The sequence below is a fragment of the Symsagittifera roscoffensis genome, chromosome 6 (assembly GCF_963678635.1).
Source record: "Symsagittifera roscoffensis chromosome 6, txSymRosc1.1, whole genome shotgun sequence".
Lineage (NCBI taxonomy): Eukaryota > Metazoa > Xenacoelomorpha > Acoela > Convolutidae > Symsagittifera > Symsagittifera roscoffensis.
This window is the reverse complement of record NC_087067.1, coordinates 27,633,424-27,649,809: the sequence shown is the minus strand read 5'-3', so window position 1 is coordinate 27,649,809 and position 16,386 is coordinate 27,633,424. Positions and strand designations below refer to the sequence as shown.

General features: G+C 44.3%; 1 protein-coding gene across 2 annotated transcripts in view; it reads left to right on the top strand.

Annotated features, from left to right (window-relative positions):
* The first annotated feature begins 329 nt into the window (after positions 1–329).
* LOC134847518 (trifunctional enzyme subunit beta, mitochondrial-like) overlaps positions 330–16,386 on the top strand; it is a 436,678-nt gene continuing 420,621 nt past the window's right edge. Inside the window, exon 1 of one of the 2 annotated variants that reach the window (XM_063864569.1) lies at positions 330–359. The gene's annotated coding sequence lies outside the window, so the exon portion shown is untranslated. The remainder of the gene's footprint in view (positions 360–16,386) is intronic. The other variant, XM_063864571.1, reaches the window with a different exon arrangement.

Below are 16,386 nucleotides of genomic sequence, written 5' to 3'. Positions count from 1 at the left end.
GAGTTCTATGAATGTACGCAAAGTTTTTCAAAACTCGCTATAACGAATCAGATACATGCACTTGGCGCTTTTTTTGCGAATTTAACAACTGTAGAGACCTGAAGAAACTTATACTTTTAACTGAAAACTAAACTATGAACAATGCAATGACTGGAATTTATGCGAACTCTTAGATTATATTCCTAAATCCTTTGTTATTTTTATAATTGTTATTTAACTTAAAAAAGACTATTCAACCAGTTAATTGCCATTATCCAACTTTTGCTCTAAAATTCGCTTGTTTTTATATCATTTCAATTGATCTTTTTCTAGTTATTTTTTTCTTTTAGCCTAATTGTTGTGATAAACTTATTAAATAGCATGCCCGTAGCTTCTATGTTTGTGCCTGTATGTGGAGCGCCCTCTGAGAGATTTTAGAGACAGGTGGCTTTCTGGTGGGGAGGTGGGAAACTGGAACTGGCTTGAGGAGTCTGGTGGTGCGCTGCTGGACCTACTGAGCTCGGGTGAGATTGTTCCTTGTTTTTGATTTTTATAATTCGATTTTAAAATTTAAATTAATTTAGTTGTCTTTTTTTTTATTTGCTGATTTGTAAAATTCCCACTAACCGCTTATCATGGGTTAGTTCAGTCCCCTAAAGTCCAGTCAAAATCCTTTTTTTTAACCTTTATGCTGCGTCAAGATGAGGAAAAACAACAAAGAGTGCACAAGCAAAGATTGCTTAAAACCTTCAGGACTGATAAATTGGATTAGATGTGATTGTTGTTCTAGTTGGTATCATATCAGTTGTGTAAATATTTCTCTGAGCGACTCTAAGAAAACCCAATGGTTTCAGTGTCCTTTATGCGTTGATGTAGGTAACAATAGGTAATGATTTAGTGCTAGACAGTTATGTTAATACAGCCATCTCAAATGTCCGAGTACTCAAGAGAGTACCAAAAGACTCGCGTGTTCCCTTGGCGGAAAGTCTGTCGGACAAAATAAATGACATCGTCTACAATGTAGAAGATGTCACAAAGTGGCTAATTTTTTTAACGTCGTTCCTGTTTTTTTGGAGCAACCGAAACGAAGTGGACGCAAACAGACCACAAGCATGAGCTCTTTGATAAATAAAAAAATTCGAGCAAATGACGTGTCACTTCCAAAACCCCATCCCCAAGTTTCAAGCCCGCCTCTGAGTGACCTCGAGCAGAGAATAAAGTTAATAAGTAGTAAGCTCGATGAAGGAAATGTAAAGGGAGGAATAAGGCTTGCTGCTTCGGATGACAAAATAGCTCCTTTTTCAACTGATAACTATCAAAAATTGTTGTCTAAGCACCAGCAGCGAGCCAAATTTGCAGCTCCAAATCCAGAAAAATTGGATAGTTTTTTTGTAACAGATTTCGACCTATACAAAGCGATAATGTCCTTTCCAAACGGATCAGCAGCAGGTCCTGATAAAATAGTTCCTCAAATTTTTAAAGATCTTGTTAGTAAGTCGAATTGCAGTGCAGGACTTAATTTTCTGAAATCGCTTACTAAGCTGATAAACCTCAAAATACCCGAACCACTAAGACCTTTCCTTTTTGGCGCAAAGCTCATCGCCCTCATAAAGATAGACGGAGGGTTGAGACCGATTGCCATAGGCAACACGCTGAGACGTATCGCGTCTAAATGCGCTGGAAGCAAGGCCCTCTCCGAGCGACAAAATTTTTTCGGAAACGTACAGGTAGGATGCGGTACCAAACGAGGAGCAGAAATAGCTGCGCCTTCGTTTCGAAACCTAATTGAACGCGACGACAATCCAAAATGCACTGTTCTCTTAAAACTAGATTTTAAGAATGCCTTTAACTCTTTAAACAGAGAAACAATGCTGAATCATGTCTATTCAAAACGCCCCGAGTTGTATAATTACACCCATTGCGCGTATGGTAAACCTAGTTACCTTTTTTACGGAAGCTCTATCATAATGTCAGAAGACGGAACTCAGCAAGGTGATCCTGAAGCCCCACCCCTTTTTGCGGAAACAATTCATACACTAGTCAAACAGTTGGAGTCGAAAATTAACATCTGGTATTTAGATGATGGGAATTTAGCCGACGACTATAAGGTAGTACTCCGGGACCTTAAAAACATTCTGAAATCGGAACAAATTTACGGCCTGAGCTTAAACACTGAGAAGTGTGAACTTTGTTTTTTGGGACCGACTACTAGTACACAGTATAATTCAATTTTAACACAATTTCGAAAAATATGCCCCAAAATAAAAATAAAAACACAAGAAGAACTCCTCATTTTAGGATCTCTGCCGGCGAACTTTGCCGAAAAGAATTGCTCGACAAGAAAATTAAGGAGCTTGAAAAAATCTCGGATGTCATTGACAAACTAGACGCCCATTATGGTTTTTACCTCCTGAAAAATTGCTTTAGCATGCCAAAACTCTTATATTTTTTGCGTACAAGCCCTTGTTTTTTGCAAAATGATTTTTTGGAACGCAACGATACATTACTAAGAAATTCATTATGCAAGGTCACTAACGTGAAAATGGATGATAACCAGTTTTTACAAGCAGTTCTCCCGGCAGCCAAAGGTGGCTTGGGCGTTTCTTCCGCTCGTCTACTCGCTTTACCCGCTTTCTTAGCCTCAGCAGTAGGAGCAAAAGATGCCTTGAGCAAAATCTTTGGTTTGGAGTATGTGGATGGAACCTATGATGATGCGCTTAAATGGTGGTTTGACCTTGGAAAAATTGAAATGGCTCCTTAAATGGTGGTTTGACCTTGGAAAAATTGAAATGGCTCCTTAATTGAAATGCAGGACTTAATTTTCTGAAATTGCTTACTAAGCTGATAAACCTCAAAATACCCGAACCACTAAGACCTTTCCTTTTTGGCGCAAAGCTCATCGCCCTCATAAAGATAGACGGAGGGTTGAGACCGATTGCCATAGGCAACACGCTGAGACGTATCGCATCTAAATGCGCTGGAAGCAAGGCCCTCTCCGAGCGACAAAATTTTTTCGGAAACGTACAGGTAGGATGCGGTACCAAACGAGGAGCAGAAATAGCTGCGCCTTCGTTTCGAAACCTAATTGAACGCGACGACAATCCAAAATGCACTGTTCTCTTAAAACTAGATTTTAAGAATGCCTTTAACTCTTTAAACAGAGAAACAATGCTGAATCATGTCTATTCAAAACGCCCCGAGTTGTATAATTACACCCATTGCGCGTATGGTAAACCTAGTTACCTTTTTTACGGAAGCTCTATCATAATGTCAGAAGACGGAACTCAGCAAGGTGATCTTGAAGCCCCACCCCTTTTTGCGGAAACAATTCATACACTAGTCAAACAGTTGGAGTCGAAAATTAACATCTGGTATTTAGATGATGGGAATTTAGCCGACGACTATAAGGTAGTACTCCGGGACCTTAAAAACATTCTGAAATCGGAACAAATTTACGGCCTGAGCTTAAACACTGAGAAGTGTGAACTTTGTTTTTTGGGACCGACTACTAGTACACAGTATAATTCAATTTTAACACAATTTCGAAAAATATGCCCCAAAATAAAAATAAAAACACAAGAAGAACTCCTCATTTTAGGATCTCTGCCGGCGAACTTTGCCGAAAAGAATTGCTCGACAAAAAAATTAAGGAGCTTGAAAAAATCTCGGATGTCATTGACAAACTAGACGCCCATTATGGTTTTTACCTCCTGAAAAATTGCTTTAGCATGCCAAAACTCTTATATTTTTTGCGTACAAGCCCTTGTTTTTTGCAAAATGATTTTTTGGAACGCAACGATACATTACTAAGAAATTCATTATGCAATGTCACTAACGTGAAAATGGATGATAACCAGTTTTTACAAGCAGTTCTCCCGGCAGCCAAAGGTGGCTTGGGCGTTTCTTCCGCTCGTCTACTCGCTTTACCCGCTTTCTTAGCCTCAGCAGTAGGAGCAAAAGATGCCTTGAGCGAAATCTTTGGTTTGGAGCATGTGGATGGAACCTATGATGATGCGCTTAAATGGTGGTTTGACCTTGGAAAAATTGAAATGGCTCCGGAAAATGAAATCCAAAAAAGTTGGACGGAGCCAATTTTTGACAGCGAAATTGCAGACTTGATTTTACGACTCGAGCCAACGGACGTAAAAAGGTTCAACGCGTTCCAAGATAGATTTGGCTCCCAATGGTTGAACGTCATCCCGTGCAAAAATTTAAGGTTAAAACTGTCGAACCAACAACTCAGAATTGCGATAGGACTTCGATTAGGATCAAAAATATGCGAACGGCATAAATGCGTGTGCGGAAAAGACGTTACCGAGGATGGTTGGCATGGTCTTCCTTGCCTCAAAAGTGCAGGGAGATTCTCTAGGCCTTCAAATCTGAATGCCCTTATAAAGCAGAGTCTATCATCTACTCAAATTCCGCCTGTTTTAGAACCACGACACCTCTACAGGACCGATCAGAAGCGACCAGACGGTTTGACGCTCGTTCTATGGACTGATGGTAAGCAGCTCTTGTGGGATGTAACGGTAGTAGACTCCTTAGCTCCTTGTAGGATTAATGCCGGGTCTGTTTGTAACCCTTGTAACATTCGCCCGGAAGATACATATCGACGGAAAATAAAACTAAGTCCTAAGACGAATGGCTAACGTCTAAACAGAGCTTTATATGCTTTTCACCGTCTCTACCAAGCCATTACTTTCGGTGGTCTTTTCTAACAACGGGTCGACAAAAACGTTACTGCTTTCGGCTTCGGTCAAAACACTCAAATTAACTTAATTACATGCAGAAATAGTGAGCTCATGGCTGGGTCTCAGTATCCCCAGACCACGAGGTCACTCCTAAAACCAGGGCTACTACTATTTATTATACTACTATTGTTTTTGTTCAGTAGATAAAAATCATCATCTCCATCGAAGATGGATCAACCCCTTTCCCCAACTCCTAGCTTCTCATCCTTACCAAAATGAATCCAGTTGTTAATTAAATTCAATTCAGGACATGACAAGAAGCTAAAAGTCTATATAAAAGGATAAAAGTCTCAGTTCCGAAACCCTTCCGGATTCTTGAATCCACTGAATCAAGCTCGTTAATCTTGATTTTTTCGTAATCCGGTAGGCTATCTTCCACCCTTCACCGTTGTCTGCAACGGCCTTGCAACTATTGTAGCGACACAATAGTTGCAACTCGGAACGTCCTTCTGTTTTTCTCTGTTATTTTTCTCTCACAATCTCAGTTGTTTTCGTCAGTGCGACTATCGTTCTTCTGTTGCTTTTCAGCTTTTCTGCCAAAATGGCCGTTGCTGACGTTTCTCAGAAATGTTACGTAATCACTTCGAAAATTTAAAAATTAGCAATTTCCGAATCCTTCAACCTTCACGTTTTGTTCAACCGTCCAAATAACGTTCTTAATCCTTAAAAATCACTAATCCGGAAGGCTCGCTGCAAAAAATTCGAATTCTGCAGAGATTGCATTTTGGCACATTCTGGTCGAATGTCACATACTCCCCGGACAGTCCGGTCAATGTCCTCATTGAATCACGCAATGTTCGTAAAATAGATACAGTGTCATCGAACAGAATTTACAAAATGCACGAAATTACTTTTATCCACGTCACATCGACTCACAGCAGAATATAACTGGCATCATACTACATCACTATAGCCTTCAAATTCTTCACTAATCTGCACATTGAGGATATGACTTAAGATAAAACATATTTCTGACTTCCAATGTCAATGTCCCGATTAAAATTTTTTCTCTTAGATTTAAAAGGTGTTGGCTTGCAGGACAGTCCTGCCAACCAACAAGCTAAAATTATCCTACTATGCTTCTCCCTTCGGAAATCTTGGTTGTTATTGTCCTGAATACTAAAACTAAGAAACTCTGTGGTTAGAAAGAACAATGAAACAATCTCCCTCTTCGAGAGATTATCCAAGCCATCCATGCCACCACAAAGTGATCAGTTCTCCTAGCTGATTAAAAACACTTATGCAGGCTGGAATATTTAAATATACTCCTTAACTTAAGCCTTTCTAAATAAATAGTAAGTGAGTGTCTCTAAAGCCACTCAATTAAAATCAAAATGCAAATTTATAAATGCAACAATTTCAAAACTCAACTAAATGTGTCAGTTTTCAATTACAACTTGGTTGCTTGGTTTCTCACTTGAGTTTTTTCACACACATAAAACAATTCTGAGTTTTAACTTTTTCTTCATTACTCCTTCATTTTCTTCTTTTTTCGTCGTTTAGAAGTTCTAAAACTTCTATATTCTTCTAATTTCATCTCTTTTTGCATCTCGTTTTTCGGCCATTCGTCAATGTTCCATTTCTTCCTCCTGTGATACTGACTCTGCACTCTCAGTTTCCGTATCCTGCAACACGTCGTTAGCTATCCTGACGCTGCTGGAAGCCGTCCTCCAACACTTCTGCTCTTCTACCCTCTGTTTGCAGCAAGGCAGGGGATCCACGTTAGATTCTCTGTTCCTGCAGAAGCTGTTGTGGAGACACAACGTCACGTTTCTCTCCAAATCTTCCTTTAACATCTCTGCCTTCTCCTTTCCACTACGTTCACTCGTCCTGGAAATTCTTTTCACAGCGGTGGTCACTGCATTCCGATGAGTCACGAGAGCTCGCTTGAGAGCTCCTGCTCCAATGTCCAGCTGATATTCACTGTACACCCTGCCGTGCTTCGACATATGCTTTTTCGCATACTCGTACAACCATGCATTCATGTTAGCTCTGAACCATGGCATCAATCGTTTCCTTGCCCATATCTTCTTCGTTTCTATCGGAATGTTTAGAACTTTGCACATTGTCTCAAAAAGATCTAAATCTTTTATACAATCTAACTTCCGCAACTGTTCTCTCGTCGGTGCCTCCTGTCTGTTATTCTCTCTCACATGAGCTTCCAGCCATCGTATCGCCATCATAACTCCCACTATCACTAATGTTATGGGCTGTGATGAATCTGGTAAACCCATGGAGAGCAGCTCTCCAGAGTCCCAGATCAACATCAGATTACTACGCTTGGGATACCACCAGGTCTGCAGCAAGCAGTGGCAAGGAAACTCGTCATGTGTCAACATGATGCTCCTCCAATTACGTTTTCCCGAAGCTTCCAGTAATGGTTCCACTTCCATCATCACTCGGTGGACTTCATCATTCTCATCTACTGCATTGTAATCTGTGACAGTTGATCCTCTCTGTTTCTGTCTCTCAAAGTCACTGAAGTTCCCGCTCACATATCCCATGAACTTCTTTCCTAGTATTGACTCCAATTCTTCTTTGGTTCTCTCTGGAACTGCTGAGAACATCTTACATAGTAACTCGTATGACTTCTCGGACATTCTCGCCAGTCTCACACACTTCGGCACTGAGAAGGCTTGATCCACAATCGTTCTTGTACTCTTCACGTCCACAGCTACGAAATGTACAGGGTATCTGCTCTTGCACATTGGAGCCAATGTTGAACCCACCAAATATCGTGCTCCTGATGATCTACAATAAGTCTCACTGTGTCTGATGTTCATTTCGGTCTCGATTGCTTCCCTCCATTTTCCTATGTATTTCTGCTCAGTCTGCAGAACTCCTGGGAATACTTCTACACTGATGGCTGTGACTATCTCATGTTTCTGTTCTAGATTCAATAGTGACTCTAAAGAACCAAACATGCTATAGAATCCTAGTGCAGTCACTAGATTCACATCGGTTCCTCCATGGCAATCTGCTATCAGTTCCGTTTCTGTTCTTGCTTTCATCACTACGTTTCCAAACAATACCGTCAATTGCTTGTGTTGTTTTTCCAGGGTCTTCACGCAGTCCAGACTTCCACAAACGTGACCCTCCACTCCACAAACTTCCGCCAGACAGCTACCAGGTTTGACCCAGTCTTCTGGTCCCCAGCCAGGCAACTCCACTTTATCTTCTCCGTTGCTCTTAGAGGCCGTTATCATCACATTATATATGATGTCGAGGTCACGCAGGTTACAGTCTGCATCCAGCTCCCTCTGTACGTCTTGTGTTGCCCGTAATATTGAGTCAGCGTTGGGACTAGCACACCATGATGGCCTCATCAATTCTCACACTGCCATCAAGCTCGTTCTCAGTAATTCATCTGAGAATCCCAACCCAAACTCCACTCTTTTGTCAGATTTTGGTACTGAAGGTGCAGTCATCTCTTCTTCCAAGACCAGTCCCAATTTGGCCTGTGGATTGTTAACGCTCTTAATCGTTACAATTCTGGACGTCCAGAATCTTAGCAACACCGCTTGCTCATAATCGAAGAAGCAATCGCGTATGTCTTCACTCAGGAAAGGATTTTACGCTATCCCTATGATCCCGGATACGTAGCTATACGATTTTTTCTTGATCGGTCCACAGTATTCACTGGATTTCGGCAATGCTCCCATAGATTCTTCTAATTTCTATATTCTTCTAATTTCATCTCTTTTTGCATCTCGTTTTTCGGCCATTCGTCAATGTTCCATTTCTTCCTCCTGTGATACTGACTCTGCACTCTCAGTTTCCGTATCCTGCAACACGTCGTTAGCTATCCTGACGCTGCTGGAAGCCGTCCTCCAACACTTCTGCTCTTCTACCCTCTGTTTGCAGCAAGGCAGGGGATCCACGTTAGATTCTCTGTTCCTGCAGAAGCTGTTGTGGAGACACAACGTCACGTTTCTCTCCAAATCTTCCTTTAACATCTCTGCCTTCTCCTTTCCACTACGTTCACTCGTCCTGGAAATTCTTTTCACAGCGGTGGTCACTGCATTCCGATGAGTCACGAGAGCTCGCTTGAGAGCTCCTGCTCCAATGTCCAGCTGATATTCACTGTACACCCTGCCGTGCTTCGACATATGCTTTTTCGCATACTCGTACAACCATGCATTCATGTTAGCTCTGAACCATGGCATCAATCGTTTCCTTGCCCATATCTTCTTCGTTTCTATCGGAATGTTTAGAACTTTGCACATTGTCTCAAAAAGATCTAAATCTTTTATACAATCTAACTTCCGCAACTGTTCTCTCGTCGGTGCCTCCTGTCTGTTATTCTCTCTCACATGAGCTTCCAGCCATCGTATCGCCATCATAACTCCCACTATCACTAATGTTATGGGCTGTGATGAATCTGGTAAACCCATGGAGAGCAGCTCTCCAGAGTCCCAGATCAACATCAGATTACTACGCTTGGGATACCACCAGGTCTGCAGCAAGCAGTGGCAAGGAAACTCGTCATGTGTCAACATGATGCTCCTCCAATTACGTTTTCCCGAAGCTTCCAGTAATGGTTCCACTTCCATCATCACTCGGTGGACTTCATCATTCTCATCTACTGCATTGTAATCTGTGACAGTTGATCCTCTCTGTTTCTGTCTCTCAAAGTCACTGAAGTTCCCGCTCACATATCCCATGAACTTCTTTCCTAGTATTGACTCCAATTCTTCTTTGGTTCTCTCTGGAACTGCTGAGAACATCTTACATAGTAACTCGTATGACTTCTCGGACATTCTCGCCAGTCTCACACACTTCGGCACTGAGAAGGCTTGATCCACAATCGTTCTTGTACTCTTCACGTCCACAGCTACGAAATGTACAGGGTATCTGCTCTTGCACATTGGAGCCAATGTTGAACCCACCAAATATCGTGCTCCTGATGATCTACAATAAGTCTCACTGTGTCTGATGTTCATTTCGGTCTCGATTGCTTCCCTCCATTTTCCTATGTATTTCTGCTCAGTCTGCAGAACTCCTGGGAATACTTCTACACTGATGGCTGTGACTATCTCATGTTTCTGTTCTAGATTCAATAGTGACTCTAAAGAACCAAACATGCTATAGAATCCTAGTGCAGTCACTAGATTCACATCGGTTCCTCCATGGCAATCTGCTATCAGTTCCGTTTCTGTTCTTGCTTTCATCACTACGTTTCCAAACAATACCGTCAATTGCTTGTGTTGTTTTTCCAGGGTCTTCACGCAGTCCAGACTTCCACAAACGTGACCCTCCACTCCACAAACTTCCGCCAGACAGCTACCAGGTTTGACCCAGTCTTCTGGTCCCCAGCCAGGCAACTCCACTTTATCTTCTCCGTTGCTCTTAGAGGCCGTTATCATCACATTATATATGATGTCGAGGTCACGCAGGTTACAGTCTGCATCCAGCTCCCTCTGTACGTCTTGTGTTGCCCGTAATATTGAGTCAGCGTTGGGACTAGCACACCATGATGGCCTCATCAATTCTCACACTGCCATCAAGCTCGTTCTCAGTAATTCATCTGAGAATCCCAACCCAAACTCCACTCTTTTGTCAGATTTTGGTACTGAAGGTGCAGTCATCTCTTCTTCCAAGACCAGTCCCAATTTGGCCTGTGGATTGTTAACGCTCTTAATCGTTACAATTCTGGACGTCCAGAATCTTAGCAACACCGCTTGCTCATAATCGAAGAAGCAATCGCGTATGTCTTCACTCAGGAAAGGATTTTACGCTATCCCTATGATCCCGGATACGTAGCTATACGATTTTTTCTTGATCGGTCCACAGTATTCACTGGATTTCGGCAATGCTCCCATAGATTCTTTAGTGAGTCTCAGCTCCTTGTTTGAGAATCTCCTGATTTCATCTATCTTTTTCATGGGTTCTAATTCCTCGGGTTCTTTCATGTTCACCCTCATCGGTTTACTTTGCTGCATATCCAGCAGTGCCAGCAAGAATAAGGCTTTCGTTCGCTCATCGCCTTCCTTCAATATTTTAACACAGGTGTTCAGTGCAGGTACTGAAATCTGCTCTATCAGGAATCGAATGAAACAGAGAGCGTCTCTCCGCTTCGCACACGCTACTGCTGCTCCCTCCTGGACTATCAGATCCCTCAAGTTTGTCATAAGGAAAACCTTCTCCTCTTTTGATCTCTTCCTTTCTTCTGAATCATATTCTTCGCGAGTCAGTCCCATCATGCACCAGGCGAACCTGAGTTGTAACTCTGTTCTTACGTAAGGTGCTGCCACGAGAGCATGTATTTTTGGCGTATTCCTCATTTCTTCTTCCAAATACCTTAATACCACTGCTTTCCATGGAAGCCTCACCAACTGCTCTATCGTTTCTGCCTGTATGTCAGACGACGCTAAAGTCCCGTACGCCTTCTGCTTGAGGGTGGTGCCCTGCAACATCGTTTCCAGATAACCCTCCATGGCTTTCCCATCTTCCAGAGCCATTACATACCCTCTAGCCGAGTTTCGGTATTCTAACATCTCCATGTATCCACCGGTGGGTTCATCTATCAACACAGTCTCCGACACTGTTAGTCGGTTATATTCCACTGGTATTAGTTGTCCTGCGACACTTCCCTTTCCGTGATTCATGGGAGATGGCTTGAAGTCTTTCATTGTGCTCTCTCCACATTGGCTGAGTATTTCCATTTCTAAGGTTGCTCCAGTCAGAGTGCGGTCACTCCTTTTGGATTTATAACCTGTTGACTTTATCCCCGCCATGAGAATGGGTGGCACCATCGCTATATCAGTTAAAATTTTATCTGTGCCAGGCAGTTGATAATCACCTTGCCCCAAATCCATGACCTCCTCAACTCGTTTCCTTTTCGCTGAGTTACCAGCTTTCATCGATATTTCTGAATCCACCTTCGTCTTTCCAACTCTCCTCGGCATCACTCTGCTGTCTAACTTCATTTTCATCGCATTGATTTTATCAATCACCAATTTTGATAGCATCTTCCCTCTCCTGGTTCTTGACAGTACACCACCTCTCCTTTATCGTCCTGCGGTGTCATCTTGATGGGAGAATTCGCTTCACTTTCATCAGTGGCCGAGTCGATCAACAACTCACTCAGTCTCCCTTCACAATCATCAAGCTTGTCAAGGACTTCCCTCATCAAGGGTTGGTTGAGACCCGTTTTCAGAATGGACTGGGTCCCATAGCTCTGAACCACGGTCCAGACTTCTTCCATGAACGCCACTCTGTCCAATTTGCATCCCGTCCTACTCTCGTGGTCTCGGTGATGTACTTCCCATTCTTCTTCGGGCAGTGTTCTCAAGAAAGGTACTCTGGCTGAGGCCTCTATTCTTCTCCTCCTAGGTGATTTCATGAGGATTCTCTGGTCGTTATTTCTTGAATTGCCAGGAGAGCTGCTCTCCGGCAAATTCCGTTTCATTTCCATAAAGGCTGACGGAGGCTCCAGTGTCGAAATGCCTTCATCCGCTGGCTCAGTCGTTTCCAACGTATCTGCATTATTCTCAAGATCACTGAAGATATTGAAATCCAGGCTGGATGTTCCTCCTGTCGATGCTCTGTCGTCTTCCCCACCAGCTTGATCTTGTTGCATGGGTTCTTCGGTTTGACGGCTTCCACCCTGTCCGTCGTCTCCTTCTGACTTATCCTTGTCCGAGCTCGATGGTCCTTTTTCATCATTGTCGGCTTCTTCCTGGAATCTCGGTATGAGCAATGTACCGGCCGATTTATCTTCCTCTTCTCCATGGACCACTTTGATTTCTTCGCAACCAAAGGGTCCTAGGAAGGTCCTCGTCTGCAGTATTCCTCCCACTTTCATCTCTTGTTTTACACTAGTCAGGATTAATGAGGCTTCAGGCAATTCGGTCCTGCCTCTCATCCTCATCGGAGCTAAGCCTAATTCCTTCCATTCCTCATCAAATCTTCCAGGCTTGGGAGTCGCGGCGTTGCTTATTCGCCTTCTCGTCGCTTGATCCGTGTATGCAAATCGTGTGTACTGTAATACGGCGGCATTTCACCCTACAAAATATGGATCCATCGTTCCCACGAAATTCCCTACTCTCCTTTCATTGGTATCGAATGCTCTCAACCTAGGAGTTTGTACCACGGAGACTGCTCCGAGCAACATCCTTCTTATCAGAGGGAATTCAGCGATAGCCTCCGGCAGCTTCTTGTAATCGCCCCAGTCCTTCGTCTCTTCTCTCACTTTGTGATATGCTGCAGTGAGACGAGGCACTCTGGTTATTTCACCATTCGTTTTATCATAGGGTCTCAGATTCCAAAGCTTTGGAAACACTTCGATGTGTCCTCTTTCTACTTCTCCCATGCGATCACGGAAGTGATCGTCAAAATTGATGACTGACATCTCTAGCTCCGATATTTTCGCAAATAACAGATCTTCACTCATGAGCTCCCGCAATGCGTGCTGCTCACACCAGTTCAGTGTACTTCCGTCCACTGCCGATATGAGGTTCAGGTGCAGCACCGACCTCCTATATGCTTCCACCTTAACGTCAGGGAACGCAAACGTGACTGCTGGTCCATAGATCACTGTCACGAACTCCGTGACTCCTCTGATCAGCGCCAAGGGATCGGTTCTCATAGCCAAACTCAGGTCGGTTAACAGCGGCATGCCTCCAACATGTCGTCTAACATCTTCCTCTCTTTCAATCGTCTCGTCTTCTCCCGTTCCAAAGCGATTTTGTTGTAAGAGATACTGGATAAGAGTGTGTCTCAGGTCTCTTATCTTGTTCCACGAGTCCGTGGATTTCTTCATATCCAAGTTCCTCACTCTCTCTCTCATCTGCTCTGGACAACGTGCCAGTTTCATCAGTCCTCCCAAGTTTCCGTGGGTAATTGCAATCAATGTCAGAAGTCCGTCTAGCCGCAGGTTCTAGATTCCATCGGTGAGCAGTATCGCCGGTCCTTTCACGAAACTCTCCGCTCCGAACGTCACAAACAAGGCTATTAGTTCCACTATCGACACTTCCACTACTGCTTGGAGGAATTCTTTTATCAAGTAGTGCGAGACTTTCGGGTAAACTTTTTGCGGTCTCCCAACCCTTCTAGCATGCTGTCTGTCCTTTCAAAGCCCTCCTGGCCCTTCACTTCCTGGGTCCAGAAGGTTTCCAGAGTAATCTGACACATTCTGTTCACAAATTCAGCGGTCTTTTCTCCGGCTTTTTCCGCCAGGTTCACCTCCTTCAACAAGTAGGCATGTATCTTTGTGATCATCACGGGGCCTTGCTCAAAAGCATCTGCACCCAATGCCGCTACTCTAGGGTTCAGGTGTAGCCACTGGTTGGCTTCCGGCTTGGTTCTCAGAACCATCGCTTCCAAATGAGCTCTCGTCTCTAGTGAATTTTTCCTTCTTGTGTCTTCACCTGCCACTTCCATTGCTCGGAACCATAAGTCGTTGGACATTGCCGCGATCACTCGATGGTCGTCGTCTATTCCCGGTTTCAGTTTGAGTTGTCGACTGAAATTGGACAGTTCCAACCCCAGCACCTCGTCCAACACTAACATGTGTAGCGCATGGTCCTTGAGTCCTCTCATCGCGTTTGAGATATCTGACCACACTGCAGGCAGTTCAGCCTTAAGTGGCCTCAGGTTCTCCATCTCTATCATGCAATTCGGGGCTGATATGATCACATCATATTTCCCTTCCGAAAGTAAGGCCACAATCGCATACACAAATTTCAGTCCATCCGGGAGATGTGCATATCCCGGAGACAACGCGAATACTACTCTCAGTGTCACTTTATTGAATGACCCTTCCTTCGTCGCGTCCACCACTTCACCCATCGACTCAAGGATATCTTTTATCGCTGGCCATATAGCGTTCTCTGCTGTTGTAGGATCTCTGAGTCTGCTCAGAAAACCTCTACTGTGTAGATGGTCATTGATGCCAGCAAACACGATCGTAATTGGGTTCATTTCCGTCTGCCTTTGTACCCCTATAGCCAAAGATATCGATTGCAGTAAGTCCAGGTCGACCGCTGCCAAAATTATGACGTCCGGCCAAAACAAAGACTTGGAGGTGTACACGAACTCTGAATTCGCTACTACCATAATCTTGGCCTTCCTCATCTCTGCTTTGTCCTAGGCGGCGAAGATGGTCTCATCTTTCTTTATCGCTATCAATCCGCCATATCTTTGGGCATCACCATCTTGATTCACTAGCTTTGGGTATACTCTTTCCTTCACATGACCAGGGGGTGTCGTCAGCTGCCTGAATATCCTCACGTGTTGTCCAATCGGCGCTCTCGTCGTCAGGAATCTTCCTTGTCTCTCTTCACAATTCCCCTCATCATGATTCAGCCTCACATCTTGCAATGGTCTCGCATTCACTGGTCCCATCGTGTTGTTAGAGGGCAGTCCCTCCAAGTCAGCAAACCTCAAGGCCGTCGTGGAGCTGAAATTTATGCTAGCGGCTATCAACCAGTCTACGCCGGTTATCGAGTACAATCTGCTGACGGATAGCGTCGCTCCTTCCAGCATCCTCCTTGCATCTTCGATGAAGCTTACTCTCTGGAGATCCAGCTTCATTAACTCGTCTTTGTATACATGCCAGGGAGACGGTATGGGTCTTGATCACATCAGCGAGCCTCTGCTCGGACGTCTCTCCTCTCGACTGGTATTTGTCGTCTCCGATCTAGTGTCCGATCTAGACGTGCCGGCTGTTTCTTCGATTGGGTTGACAGGTCCTATTCTTCTCCTAGGATGGATGGTCCTCCTCATCGGCGCTTCTCCCAATCGATCCTGTACGTCTGTCCTTTGACCTGGTTCGCTGGAGCTTTGTTGCCTGTAGTTCGTGACGGCCGGGACCGTACCCAAGCGTGTTTCCAAGCTATGAGGCACAAAGGTGGTAATCACCGCGTCACTCACTGTTCCTTCTTCCTTCAGCACTCCTGTGTCAAAGATTTCTGCTTCCAGCTCGTCCAACCGCTCTTGGAATACTCGATTCAACCAAGCTTGTCCCTCGATACTGTCGAAGTGGATGCCGTCCGTGGTCAGTCTGGCCTGATCCATAGCTCTCAACTCATGTTCGATGTCCATGAGGATCATTCTTCCGGCGTTTCGACTTGCGAGGTTCCTCAAGATGTTATTCCACCTGACGACTCCCTCGTTGTGCCTTCTTCCTGATGCTGTCAGGCTTCTCGTATTCATTGGCACAGTGCAAACGGTCAGTACCGCGCAATTGAATTTCTGCCAGAGGGTCTTAAATAAACACACCATCATTGACTCCCATAGTGCTTCCTGCTCATCTGAACCTCTGGAGATGTCATTCGTCCCAACTAAGATCATCACATTGGGGATCCTCCCTGGATTCATCAGTTCCACCATTCGATACAATTGGGCTACCGTCGCGCCTCCAAAGGCCATCACCGTGGTGACCCACGAGGTCCTCAAGTTCGACAGCACTCTGACCAAGCTGTCTCCCAGTATCAGATGAGATGTCCCGAGTGGTGGTTGCTGCAGGTTTACAGCCGGGCTCCAAGTAGCTCGATTGAAGCAGGCCCTCGGATCTGTCTCCGGAACTCCCGTGAAATTATATTTCAATTGATTATTCTTTTGCACGTCTATTATGCGAGACACTTTCTTCGCTGGCATCTTCCGTACTCTCCTCTCTGGGATTCTCGAGCTCCCCATGAGTGGTGTCACGTCA